The 14,913-nt window shown below is 43.3% G+C and overlaps 1 protein-coding gene and 1 pseudogene across 1 annotated transcript in view; both read left to right on the plus strand.

Annotated features, from left to right (window-relative positions):
• LOC133771988 (spermatogenesis-associated protein 31D1-like) overlaps positions 1-14,913 on the plus strand; it is a 235,687-nt gene that overhangs the window by 69,367 nt on the left and 151,407 nt on the right. The gene's annotated exons all lie outside the window — the stretch shown is intronic.
• On the plus strand, positions 7,714-8,524 carry LOC133771345 (large ribosomal subunit protein eL8-like; annotated as a pseudogene).

Raw genomic sequence — 14,913 nt, forward strand, 5'->3', positions numbered from 1 at the left:
GTGACTGTAAGAAATGAAACATCTTTAGACTCACTCTTAAAAATACATAAGAAATTTAGTCAGTAAATATCTTTAATAAAAATCAGGAAAATAGAAATAACAAAATAGCAACTAGTTTCCATCTATTGTAAACATAGCTACCTTGCTGACGTATTTATCTGCTTCTGTTTGTCTACCAGTCTGTGAGTGTTTAGACATGGTGGGGATCATTCTGTATATAATTCTGCCTTTATTATAGGTGATTTTATATTTTGTTTTTAAAATTATGCAATTTTTAAAATATTTATTTGAAAAAGAGATTTGCAGAGAGAGGGGGGGAGATAGAGAAAGGGATCTTCCATCCTCTGGTTCACTCCCCAAAAGACCACAACCAGTGGGGCTGGACCAGGCCTAAGCCAGAAGCCTGGAATTCTATCTGGTCTCCCATGTAGGTGGCAGGGACCCATGTAGGTGGCAGGGACCCATGTACTTGGGCCATCTGCTGCTTTCCCAGGCACATTAGCAGGAAGCTGAATTGGAAGTGGGGAAGCCAGAACCTAAAGCCAATATGGAATGCCAGCATTGCAGATGGTAGCTCAACCCACTACAGCACAATGCCAGCCCCATAATTGTTATTTTTTAATGGCTGAATAATATGCCCTTAAATGAATATATTATAATTTTGCATTCATTTTTTGTTGAACATTAAGTTTTTTTGTTTTTTTGTTTTTTTTTTATAAATCAACCAGTTTATTATTTTGCAGTAGATGTAGAACTTTTACCATGCACACTGAAATACCCATGTCAGGATGAATAGTGCATTTTCTTATGAGAGGTGGCTACATAGAAAACCAAGTTGTTACCAGGTTATTTATTGAACATGGAATCCAAACATGAAAGGCTAGTCTTAAGGCCTGCACCTCTTTCACAAAAGCTTGTCCCACCACAGGGACAGCTCAGCCTCCAGGAAGCTCCCCGACTTTACCCTCCTCTTCTTCCTTTGATTGAACACTGTCAGTAGCTACCTCCTACAACCTTACCATCATCCAGCATGGCCTAGCACTTTCTGTTCACTGGGTTTTTTTTAACCAGGGATTTAGGGGGCAAAACAATTGTTCCCATGAACCCACTGGGGTCATCCTGTTAGGATGCTCTCCCCAAGCGCAGTCCCCAAGTTTCAACAGGCTTTGTAAAGGTTCCTTCCACCTCCATTAGCACATACACAGGTTACCTATAAGGTTACCTATAAATTCACCTAAAGTAACCTACTTCCTACAGTGGAATGGGGTTTTTGCTTATAGTTCTTTTTTTCATTTACTTGATTAGTGATTTCCAGTCATGTAGGAATTAATGAAACCAATATTGTGTGTCACATAGCTACCCGACAGAAATTTTAATATCAATAAATGATATATACGTTTAAGATTATTTTGTTCTCAATAATGTAAAAAAGAAAAAATGGCAGTTCTCAACTTTGTTCTCAGAACTGGTAGGGGTCAAGTTACCAAAAATTCAAAGTAAAAAGATTTGCTTTTAAATTTAAAACCAAAATATGTACTGTGTTGCCAACATTATATAATATTTTTAATAGCTGAATAATATGCCATTAAATGAATATATTATAATTTTGCATTCATTTTCTGTTGAACATTTTGGTTTTTTCCTCTTGTTTGCAATACAGTCACGTACACAGTCAACAACGGAGTTCACATACCACTGTGGTGTCATAAAGTTATAATATAGCTTAGGTATGTAGTGGTCTGTACTATCTGGGTTAACCCAACTGCACTCTATTGTGTTTGCACAGTGATAAAATTGCATAACAATGCATTTCTCAAAGCATGTCAATAAGTGACGCATGACTGTAGGTAATAATGCAATAACTGCTTTATCTTATTTTTTATTTGTTTATTTTCACTTTGTTAGAAAGGCAGAAAGACAATGAGAGAGACATAGGGACAGACAGAAATTTTTCGCCTACTTGTTCACTCCCCAAATGTCCATAACAGGAAGAGCTGGGGCAGAGAGAAGCCAGGAGCCCAGAATTCTACCCGAGTATTCCACTTGGGTGGCAGGGGTCCAAGTATTTGGGCCTGCTGCCTCCCAGGGTGCCTATCAGCGGGAACCTGGATCAAAGGCAGCACCAGAACTCAAACCAAGCACCCTTATATGAAATGTGGGTGTCTCTGTTGCAACTTAACCGATGCACTGAACACCTGCCCCAATAACAGTACTTTTGAAAAAAAAAATCTAAGTCTGTTTCATATTATATCCGAATTACAGACTCTAAGAAGTGAAATTGCTGAGACTAAAGGTTTAACCTCTATGAACATTTTTTGATAAGTCTTCCAAAATGTAAAAATTCCAGTTTAAACTTAACTATATTGAAATGGAGGTCCTCTTCAGAACAGATGCATCTTTTGAGGCTTTGTGGACAATTGGTCACATACTTGGTTTTTTTTTTTAGTATCTGCTGTAGAAGCTGCAAATATCAGAAACTCTCTTAGGCTTTTTGGCAGTTAGAACACTGGCGTGTGGCTGGGAATGGGACAGTCAAACTGGCCCCTTTTAGAATTTGGTGCAGAAGCTGTTTGTGTAAAGAAGCACACACAATAGAGAATCCACGTGGGGATGCCTGTAATGGTAGCAGCAGAGAGGGGCTGCACCTGATTAACAGTGCTGAGATAGTAATTCCAACCGTGAGGCCCGGTATTCAACAATGGCAGCACAGTGTCTGTACCAAAAAGGCTGGGCATGGTTTGGCTTTGGCCCTAGCCAATGTCTTTTTTTTTCATTCTTGCCCATTTACTGAGCCTGGTTTTCCAGCTTTTCCTTTTCTTCCATCAAGTTCAAGTATCCTTTGATAAATTACTTTTCTGTAGGAATCAGTCAGAATTTGAATCTATTACCTGCAAAAACAGAACTTGATTAAATTTCCATGCAGGAATTCTCCCCATGTGTACCAGGGCCTATGTAAGAAAACAGAATTGGCATAGTGAGAGACAACTGGGGAAGTAGTGGACTCAGTGAGGTAACTTGGTTGGATGTGAGGGAGTTGGCAAGAGTCCAGTTAACTGAACAGGGATAGTATTGGAAAATTAAGGTCAGAGCAGCTTTTTTTTTTTTTTTAAGGATTTATTTAACTTATTTGAAAGGCAGAGTTACAGAGACAGAGAGAGAGAGAGAGAGAGAGAGAGAGAGAGAGAGAGAGAGAGAGGTTTTCCATCCACTGGTTCACTCCCAAAATGCTGCAAAGGCCAGGTGTGAGGCCAGGCTGAAGCCAGGAGTTTGTTCCAGATCTCCCACCTCTGTGCAAGAGCCCAGGCACTTTGTGGGTACTCTGCTCTTTCCCAGATGCATTAGCAGGGAGCTGGATTGGAAGTGGAGCAGCCAGGATTTGAACCAGCGCCCCTATGAGATGCCAGCATTGCAGGCGTTAGTGTTACCCATAATGCCACAATGCAGGTCCCCAGTGCAGCTTCTTAAGAAAGTAGCAACCTTAGGGATGAGTGTTGTGGTGCAACGGATTATTTGTGACACTGGCTTCCCATATTTGAGCACCTATTCAAGTCTCAGCTGCTCCTCTTATAATCCTGCTTCCTAAGGCAGATGAAGATGGTTCAAATACTTGGGCCCCTGTCACCCGTGTAGGTGACCCAGATGGAGCTCTTGGCTTCAGCCAGGCTGAGACCTGACTGTTGTAACCATCTGAGAAATGAACCAGATAATGGAAGCTGTCTGTCTTCTCCCCTACTTAACCCTTCCCTGTCTCAACTGTCTCTCTGATGTTCTGCCTTTCAAAAAAATAAATCTTCTTTTAAAACAGGTGGCATTATTTGGGGTTACCTGATCGGGTTGTCCACAGAGTCATTCAGAAAACCAGTCCGTTAATCTCTGTCACCATAAACCAGGGCTGGGATGGTATCTCAATGGTAAGCCTTAAAATGAATGGTGAGCCAAGCAGTCTTGGCTGAGGTTGACATTGGATCTAAGGCCATATATAGGACAGTCCATATCTACAGTAGTAGATAAGCTATTTAGACTTGAAGTAGAAACTACCAAACACCATGAAAGACCAGGGCATTCACTTTAGGAAATTCTTTTGGGCAATTTCTTCAGAACCAATTTATTAATAATATGACAAGAGTAGCTTCATTATGTAAAAGTTGGACTCTGTTTTTGATGAAACACAGCATTACCCAGTTTGATCATCTTTCCCATAGGATTTTGAACATACTTGAGCCATTCCAACAATCCAGAAAGCCAAGGTGAAACTTTGGGAAATATTTAAGAAATATTGAGACCGGTACTTTACCGGTAGTAGGTAAGGCCACCACCTGCAGTGCTGGCATCCCATATGGGTGCCAGTTCATATCCTGGCTGCTCCACTTCTGATCCAGCTCTCTGTTATGGCCTGGGAAAGCAGTAGAAGATGGCCCAAGTGCTTGGGCCCCTGTACCTGAATGGGAGACCCGGAAGAAGCTCCTGGCTTTGGATCAACTCAGCTCCAGCCGTTGTGGCCAACTGGGGAATGAACCAGCAGATGAAGACCTGTCTCTTTGCCTCTCCTTCTCTGTGTAACTCTGACTTTCAAATAAATAAATAAATAAATCTTAAAAAAAAAAAAAAAAAACATTGCCAGCTCTGAGGGCAGTCTTTAGAATAACTATTTAGCCTCTCTGTGTTTCTATAGTTATACCAGTGCTTCTCATTAACCATCTTCTATAAATCTCTCAACAACTCCAAAAGGTAAGTATTAGTAACCCCATTTTATGGATGAAAGAACAGACTGAGAAGTTAATGATCAGATTAGGTAGCAAATGAATGGTAAAGCAAGAATTCAAATCCAGTTTGCTCTAAAATCCAGTTTGCTCTGGTTTGCTCTAAAGCACACACGGTTTCTGTAGGCAGTGCTTATGGTGGACCCAGAAATACTCTGGACTATCTCAGCACCGTGTTGCCTCCTCAGGAGACTGCCCTCCGGGAAACACTGCTTATCTGGCGGTATAAATTCTGGGTGGTAAACATGTGATGACTCTCTTCACCAAGCTTGCCTCTTCTCAACCAGGCTTTGACCTTGACCTTCAGTGTCTATCTTTGTCGGGCCTACATCTCCCAGTTTTAGTAACAACTCTGCTTAGTTGGCTTAGAGAGAATCCTGTATCTGCAATATCAGATCTGCCTAGATTCCTGATAAAATTCTTCATCCCTCATTCTTCACATCTGACCCCCTGCTCTGCCATTAGCAAGAATTCCCCCTAAGCCCTGATGTCTCCTCCTAGCAATTCTCCATCCACCCATATCCCTTTACCCCTCTGCTCTTCTTCATTGTGAGTTCCCACTTTTTCTTGCTATATTTGGAGCCCGGTTCCATACCAAGGTCTCTTTTCCTCTATTACAAAATTTCCTGAATAAAATATGTTCCCCCCACCTTACTCTGCAGCTCTGACTTTCTGTAACAGAAGGTACCATGAACATACATGAAAGCCCATTTGCAAAACAGATCCACAGATTCTGCCCAAGTGTTGTAAAATCCTTAAAAACAACTGAAAGCAATAAGCAGTAGATCTGGATATAATTGAGGTAATAAGATACTTGCACTGGTTTTCGTGCTCAGCAAAAGTATTCTTAATGATTAAAAAATTAATAATCCCCTAGACTAACTCAATGACCCATTGCAAAATTAGCGTAACTTATGTAGCCTTAAATGAAGGTGCTTAGTGAGGGCATGGTCCTTTCTGCCAGGTTAAGAGGAGCAAACCTGCTCGAAAAGGGGTTCATTGGTGGCATTGCTGGGATGCCTAGTGTGCATTGACTGCAGCCCATACATTCACAACAGCTAAAATCCACCCCTGCAGATTGCATTTGGCTAACATCAGGCCAGTTCTCAGACTAAAGCCAATGCCGCTTGAAAGGAGGAAGAGGGAAGGATCCCTTGATGACAGTGCTTTTACACTTCCTCCATGATGAAACAGTGAAGAGAGGGCTACTATGGGAGACTGTGTGTACGCTATTGTCTCAGCGTGATGGCGGGGTGGTGATGAAGAATTCAGATTTTCTTTTTGGAAATAACAGTTTGTTCCACCAGCACAGCAGATGGTACTAGTCCTGTTCAGGGCTAGCTGCTCCCACACACAGACCTGACCCTTTCATTGCTAGTGGTAATACCTCTGTGTTGTTAAAAGGCCTGGCCAAGTTGGGTGGCACAGGCAGGGTTTGTGCAGATCATCAAGTCTTAATTTGTCTTCTCCATCCTGGGTGGTGCTTTGTGTCCCCTTCATCCCCTGTCCTCTACTTTGATGAGAGATGTCAGTGGCAGTGCCGGGTCGTCAAGAAAGCAAAACCAAACAAATAAGCAAGACTTTTTTCCCACCACCAGCCTCTTAGGGGGAATTCCAAGGCTGCTCTGCACCAGACTGCTGACGTCTCCGCTGCCATTTGGATGTGGGCTTGGCGGCGGGTGGCAGAAGGGAAGGAAAAGCAAGGGAAGAGAGAAGCAGAGGGATCTTGAATCTCTGCGCCTTCCTGCTGCAGTTGTTTCAGATGTCCCAGCTTCCCGCCAGACAGTCCCCTAATGTCCCTGCACAGCATGCAAAAAAAACCCTCTTTTGTAAAAATAACTCCTTTGATTTCTCCCAGCCTTGGACCCTGTTTAGTTAGGGCCACTGACCAGGAGGCAAGTCATTTCAGTGGAGTGAGAAGGAGACCACCCATGGCTTCCCCAGCTGCACTGCCTATGGAGCAGTGGGTTCAGAAAGCAAAGGATTTTTAAAAATATAACAATAAAAAATGAAAGAAGGCCTCTTTGAAAATGCATACTGCTTCCCACTACCTCCTGCAGTCATTGTCCTTTCATTAATGTGGAAATCCAACAATGTGGAAATTGAGATTCTTTTTTAATTCCTCTTTGATACCACCCTAAGCCTGGAGGTTAAACTTGTAGAAAGCCACCTCTCAAGGTTCGCTAAAATGAAGTTGTAACAGAGAATCACCACCTAGCCCTTTAGCAGTTGTACATTTCCATGTTCATCCTTGAGACGATAACCATGTGTGGTTTTATTGTTCAGGATACTGTGGGTGGCTGGCCACTGAAACCCAAATTGAAGCTGTTTACAGATAAGGAAAGAATTTATTGGGAAGATATTGTGATATTTTAAGTAACTGAAGGAAGAAGGGTTAAAAGTCAGTCTATGGGAAAGACAAGGAAACAGATTTAATAACAAATCAAAGTACAGCTGGAACCAGAAGCCCAAGTGTTACCAGGATTCCCTCATTATGTTTGCATCTCTGCTTGTCAGGTGGTCCAAGTCATTCTCTCCCATTGTGGATCTTGAGTTTCACATATTGTGAGTTAAAATACCCAAGGAACTGACTTTATTTCTTACTTCTAGGTATAAAAATTGGAGGGAAGGCTGTGATTGTGTTGGCTGTAGGCAACGACCCCTAACTCTAGCCAAATTAACTCTATGGTCTGTGGGATAGGGACACATAAGAAGATGGCAACCCTCCCACTCTGAACCACACATTTGTAGTATGGAAAGGAGCAGTTATAAGAGGGTGCCTTTCATAGAAGGAAGGCTGAGCACTAGTCAAAAGGAAGAGGAGCTATCCACGATACGTGTATAATAGATTAACTTGCACATAAACCGGAGAAGTGTTTCTTATCTAGTGTTGACCATTTTGGTAACCAAAGTCTTGACAGAAGCCAGAGACCAAAACTCAATGTAATCACTCCTCCAGCCACCCAAGATGCTAAAAGGAAAGAAGGCCAAGGGGAAGAAGGTGGCCCCGGCCCTGGGTGTTGTGAAGTGGGAGGCCAAACAGGTGATAAATCCTGTTTGAGAAAAGACCTGAGAACTTTGGCATTGGATAGGACATCAGCGCAAGAGGGACCTCACTTGATTTGTCAGATGGCCCCACTACGTCTGGCTGCAGCAGCAGAGGCCATCTTATATAAGCGGCTGAAAGTGCCTCTCATCATTAACCAGTTCACCCAGGCCCTGGGCTGCAAGACAGATGCTCAGCTGCTGAAGCTGGCCCACAGTTGCACACCAGAGACAAGCAAGAGAAGAAGAAGAGGCTGTTGGCCTAAGCCAAGAAGAAAGCTGCTAGCAAAGGGGACGTCCCCATTAAAAGACCACCTGTCCTCTGGGAAGGTGTCAACACTGTCAATACCTTGGTGGAGAATTGGAAGGCTCAGCTGGTGGTGACTGCACATGATGTGGATCCCATCAAGTTGGTTGTCTTCTTGCCTGCCTTGTGTTGTAAGATGGGGGTTCCTTCCTGCATCATCAAGGGATGATGGTGCTGACTGGGGCCCCTGGTCCACAGGAAGACTTGCACCACTGTCACCTTCATGCTGGTGAACTTGGAAGACAAAGGGACTCTGGCTAAGATGGTGGAAGCCATCAGGACCAACTACAATGACAGATATGATGAGATCCGCCACCACTGGGGAAGCAACCTCCTGGGCCCCAAATCTATGACTCCCGTTCCCAAGCTGGGAAGGGTCAAGGCTAAAGGACTTGCCACGAAGCTGGGATAAATGTGCACTTATGAGTTCCTTGTACATAATAATGAAGATTCTCCTCAAAAAACAAAAACAAACAACCCAATGTAGATACGTCTCTATGGCAAGAACTGTAAGATTCTTTATTTTTAGCTTGGACTCCAAAGAGGATGAAATCTATTGAGAATGACTGGACCTGCTCTCTAAAGAAAACCACATACATAGTAATGTATGCTTATATTTATACAGATGCCACAGTGGAAGAGACTGTGGTGAGTTACTGTGTTCACCCCTAATTTCTCCACACCCCCTCACCCCAAGGAAGCAGTGACCCCAGCACAAAGATGTAACCAACAGGATGTCCCACGCTTGTTTGCACAGTCTCCATTGATTTCCTCTTACTTGCGTGGGTCTGAGCTGCGAGGTCCACTTTTTACCCTAGGGCTCTAATTTCTCAGTCTTGGCCATTGTTAATTCACTGGAGCAGCTGTGTTCCCTGTGGCCTAATGACCTGAGTTCCATGTGGGAACTCTCCAGGGGGTCTTTTGCCATTCTGCTTAGGTTGCTGCCCCTCCAAGCACTATGAGGGGGGTGGAATGTCCCAAGGCCCCTTGGCAGGATGAGCTTTCTTGTGGTTGGTGTCTGAAAAGACTGTCCATTTACTCAACACAATAGTGTTATCTTATGTAAGATCACACTGTAGTCCTCTCCACCACCCGCCTCGCCTGACCCCACCTGTCAGCAGTATGTTGCCAGCAACCTGGATATTACTGTTCATTAATTCCTGCCTAACATGCAGTGGCTGATATTTGATGTTATTGAATGTCTAAGAATAGGCACTGAGCCTGGAAGTGAGAAGTGAAAACTGCATAATGACTGGGTGGGAAAAAATGGCTGGACGTGGAACAGGCCTTTGGTAGTTTTCCTTCCATAGTTACCTTCCACAGGTAAAATGAGATGGACAGTGACAGCGAGCCAAGATCACTTAGCTGCTTCATCCACTTTACTTCTTCTTAGCTCATTCCAGAGTCTGTTGTACTGACTTACATATTTTAATTGGACTTTGTCTTGCTTGGGGCCATCCGTACAAGATGCTGTCCTTTATCTATTCACGATCATGTGTGCGTGTTTGCATTTCTTAAATTTTGCATCCCAAATCAGGAACAAGTTTCAGCAAATGTGTTTTCATGTACCCATGACCTTCATCAGGGCAGAAGACTATACTGAAACAAGCCCCCCAGCTGGTCTTTCAGAATGAAAACTTTTATGTGTTCTGTTTATAAGAAGCATGGTGAAGCAGGACAGGGGTTGGCTTTATTTTAAAAATGGAATAATGCAGTAAGTATGTAATTTAAAGTCAAAATTTTAGGCTAGTATTTCTCTAATTGTATCCAAAACCTGAATACCCTGGCACAGGTCAAAGAAGATTGGGATATTCTGAGCCATGCTTACTGCACACCACCACCCCTGGCCATTTGTTGGCTTCTCTAGAACAGTGCTCCTATGAAGAAGTGTTGCCTCACTTCCTCCCATGCTTGGTCTTCCAGGATACTTGGCTGAGACATCATCTAACATGCTGTAAGGATGACTTCACAGATAACTTTATCACTATGATTTTATTTAATCTTCCTAACCAATTAATGAGGCAAACATCCTAGGCCCACTCACTGTAAATGTCAGAGCTGGATTTTTTATCCAGATTTTCTGACTTTAAGTCCAGAGCCTATTCCCCCTCATTTATCTTTTTTTTTTTTTTCAAAAGTAGGTCTGAGGATCCTTGGGAGTTTGCAGTCATATTATCAAGAGACCTTCAGTTTGCTGCAAGAATTTAGTTTTTGGTTTTCATTTTAATGATAGTAACTAATGAATATTGACATATTTGGGGTTGTTTGGATGATCTGCTAACAGAGTGCTGCCACATACTTTCAGGGCCTTTTTGTCTGTGTCTAAGATTTTTGTTGGTGCTAGGGAGTGCTGCTTTCCTTGTCATAGCTAAATTATTTTTTAAAAAGAGAACACACAGGCAGTCAACATGTGACTGTTGTATTCTCACCACATGAAGGCCGAATGACTTCATCACAGGGTAGACAAAGGAAGATCCTGGGTAATTTAAATAAAGGCAGGCGGTGGAGGCATTGAGTCATTGCAAAGCATGTGGTCAGCAAACAGCTCAGCAGAACCTGTGCCTGGGCAGGAAGCTCCACGTTCACACAGGGATGGCTTGGCCTACGATGTTTGTCCCATTAAGTGAAGATTGTTAAGTTGACTTTTATGGGTTTCCTACCTGTGTTGATCTGCAACTTTGTTTTAGTTTTATTGTTGCATGCTCTCTCTATATAAACATGTATCTGGGGGCCGGCGCTGTGGTGCAGCGGGTTAATGCCCTGGCCTGCAGCGCTGGAATCCCATATGGGTGCTGGTTCTAGTCCTGGCTGCTCCTCTTCTGATCCAGCTCACTGCTGTAGCCTGGGAAAGCAGTAGAAGATGGCCCAGGTCCTTGGGCCCCTGCACCCACGTGGGAGACCTGAAAGAAGCTCCTGGCTCCTGATTTCGGATTGGTGCAGCTCTGGCCGTTGCGGCCAATTGGGTAGTGAACCATCAGATGGAAGGCCTCTCTCTCTCTGCTTCTCCTCTCTCTGTGTAACTCTGACTTTCAAGTAAATAAAAATAAATATTAAAAAAGCATATATCTGCTTTCAAATTTATACAGATAAAAATAACATAAATTATGCCGGCGCTGTGGCTCAATAGGCTAATCCTCTGCCTTGCGGCGCCGGCACCCTGGGTTCTATTCCCAGTCGGGGCACCGATCCTGTCCCGGTTGCCCCTCTTCCAGGCCAGCTCTCTGCTGTGGCCAGGGAGTGCAGTGGAGGATGGCCCAAGTGCTTGGGCCCTGCACCCCATGGGAGACCAGGAGAAGCACCTGGCTCCTTCCTTCGGATCAGCGCGGTGCGCCGGCCGCAGCGGCCATTGGAAGGTGAACCAACGGCAAAAGGAAGACCTTTCTCTCTGTCTCTCTCTCACTGTCCACTCTGCCTGTCAAAAATAAAATAAAAAAAAATAACATAAATTATAACAAAGATCATTTAGGATGACACTAAAGTCCATCAGGACATCTTTCCTTTAAAGAAGTCACTACATTATTCAAGTTTGAAAAATAGCATTACCCTATATGCTGTTTCCAAAGAAGTTTAGAAGTTTTGGGAAAGAGGAAAATAAGTTTGAATTTTTATGAAGTTGTATTTTGTTCCTTTGCTCATTCTGTGGTATGTGTGTGTATGTGTGTAACCATATACTCCTTCATGCCAGTGAGTGACACAGTAATGATCATTATTGAAACTCGTAAAATGAGGTCTAGGAAGGAATGGAAAAGACATATGAGTGATATGAGCCTTCTCTGCATGAGGTAAGCAATTGGATTTCTTTGTCAGGGCTGATAGATAAGAAATTAAAAAGGAATAGCATAGGAAAATATCCCTCATTAAGACATTTGTGGTATATATACAAGGTAGACTGGTTTTAGGAACTTTTATTTATTTATTTAATTTTAAAGGCAAAAGAGACAGAATATCTCTCTGTTGATTCACTCCACAGATAATCTGCAAATAGTTGGGGCTGGGCCTCTCTGTTGGTCTCTGTCTCTCTGCCTTTGAAATAAATAAATTTATTTATTTTAAAAAGAACAACAAAAGGCCTTCCTGATTTATGGGTGATGAGTAGCTATTATCTGGTGAAGTCATAAGGTGGGAGTTGGGGAGGGAGGATAGTAGGAGAGGTCAAAGTGAGTGAACAGCGTGAGAAGGTCCAGACCTGCTCTGGACTAGACACAAATGGCTGTGGAGTCCTTAAATGGTGCTAGTCTGGATTGAGATGATCCTTAGGCATAAAACACATATACAGGTACACACAAACACAGGATTTCAAAGACTTAGCATGAAAAAAATGTGAATTATCAAATAATGTTCATGTTGATTATGTCAAAATGGTAATATTTTGTATATATTGGGCTAAATGAAATATATTATTAAAATTAGTTTCACCTGTCTCTTTCTACTGGCTTAATGTTACTTCTAGGAAGTTTACAAATATGTTGCAGCTCACAATGAATTTCTCTTAGACAGCATTGGTCTAGAATTTACCGTGAGCCTAGTGTGTACCAGGACCTGAAGTGACTCCAGCATGACGGGCAGGTGGATGAAAAGATTAGAGAGAGGAGTGTCAAGGCATGGACCTGGGCACAAACAGTGACCTCCCCAAGCATGACTGGCCCTTGGAGGTCCTTTCAAAGGTTCTGACTTTCCTTCCTACTGGTGCTAGGAAACCACTGAAGAGATTTAAGCAGGCTGTGATGTGAAGAGATCATTTGTAAGAGCACTTGGCTTTTGTAGAGGCTTCTTTGGAAGATGAGTTCAAGGCTGTTGCAATCATCCATAGCTAATTTTTACACTTGCAGTAAAACCCAAATTTCTTATCTGGCCCTCCAAGCCCCTTTGCATCTGACCCCATCCTTCTGTTCCCATTTCATCTCGTCTCATCCTGTGAGCCTTCTGCTATGTCTCTGACACAGAACAGAATCTTTTCCATCTTAGTGCCTGCTCACTTGTTAATTCCCTTCGTCTGGAATACTTTTCCTTACCTCTTCTGAGAACTCCCTGGATGTTTTTAAGATTTGTTTTCCCCTGTGCAGGTTTCACCTCCTCAGGGGACGCCTCAGGGAAGTGGCTTCCCTGAACTCCTTTCCTAAAATATTTCCCCTCCAGTTAGTTAGTTATTTCTGTGCATTTATCACTATCTGAAATTTTGTAGGGATTTACTTATTTGTCTATTGTCTTTTTAAAGAATATTTTATTTATTTATTTGAAAGGCAGAGTTACAGACAGAGGAAGAGACAGAGAGAAAGGTCTTCCCTCCTCTGATTTTCTCCCCAAATGGCTGCAGCAGCGGGACCTCAGCCATCCAAAGCCAGGAGCAAGGAGCTTCTTCTGGGTCTCCCACGCAGGTGCAGGGGCCCAAGCACTTGGGGCATCTTCTACTGCTTTCCCAGGCCACAAGCAGAGAGCTGGATCAGAAGTGGAGCAACCGGGACACGAGCCAGTACCCACATGGGATGCCAGCGCTGTGGGTGGAGGCTTAACCTACTATGCCATAGTGTCTATTGTCTTGTTACATTAGGATATAAACTTTTGGAGAGCAAAGATTTTTGCCTGTTTGATTTGCTCTTTTGCATGAGAACTGGAAGTTTGCAAAGGAATATGGGGTCCTGACTTACCATGGCCTTATGTTTTGGGGCTTTTTTGTGGTATAATGCTTTACATACATTCTGTAGAAACTGTCCTTTGTGGTCTGAATTTTTATCTTTTCCCAGGATGGTGATATGCAGTACAATGCTGTCTGGTATGCTAGGCAACAGCAGCAGCCACAGCACCCAGTCTCTCTCTCTCTCCCTCTCTTTCTCTCTCTCTCTCTCTCATACCACACACACACACCACCCAGGTCCTGAGGGGAAGCAGTAGCTACTCTACAGTGTGCTGAGTTGCTATATTACAGTGGGTGGTAGGTATAGTAAATGCATTTTCTGCTTAGGATACTTTCAGCCCACAATGGGGTTTATCAAGATGTAACCCTGTCCTAAGTCAAGGAGACTGCATAGGGAAACCCTGTAGACAAAGTGAAGAGGGTCTAGGATATAACTCTAAGGAAAGTGAACTTCTAAGTGAATAATAAAGGGTGAACTCGTGCTGGAGACTAAAACAGAACTCTGCTGCCATGGAAGGCAATGGAAGAAAGCATTTCAAGAAAGAGATCCCAGGGCCAGCATTGTGGCATAACAGGTTAAGCCACTGCCTGCAATGCCAGCATGTGATGTGGGTGCTGGTTCGAGTCCTGGTTGCTCCAATTCTGATCCAGCTCCCTGCTGATGCACCTAAGAAAGCAGCGGAAGATGGCCCAAGTGCTTGGGCCTCTGCACCCACGTGGGAGACCTGGATGAAGCTCCTGGCTCCTGGCTCCAGCCTAGCCCAGCCCTGGCCATTTCTACCCTTTGGTGGAGTAAACCAGTGGATGGAAGATTCTCTCTCTCTCTCTCTCCCTCCCTCCCTCCCTCCCTCCCTCCCTCTCTCTCTCTCTCTCTCTCTCTCTCTCTCTCTTTCTGTAACTCTACCTTTCAAATAAATAAATACTAAAAAAACTAAAAAGCATAAAAAAACTGAGGTCCTGACAATAGTAGAAACTGCTGCTACTAGAAGATAATTTAGGAAGTGTCCACTGGCTGTGTTGATTTGGACAGTATTGCTAACACTGGAGAAAGTACATTCAACTGGAGTGAGAAGGTGGAATCCAGAGTGGAGTAGACAGAAGCATGAGTGGAAGATGAGAAAGTGGAGGCCATAGATACAAACGACTCAAATCCTACATGAACTTTAGCA

The sequence above is a fragment of the Lepus europaeus genome, chromosome 12, assembly GCF_033115175.1.
Source record: "Lepus europaeus isolate LE1 chromosome 12, mLepTim1.pri, whole genome shotgun sequence".
NCBI classification, from domain to species: domain Eukaryota; kingdom Metazoa; phylum Chordata; class Mammalia; order Lagomorpha; family Leporidae; genus Lepus; species Lepus europaeus.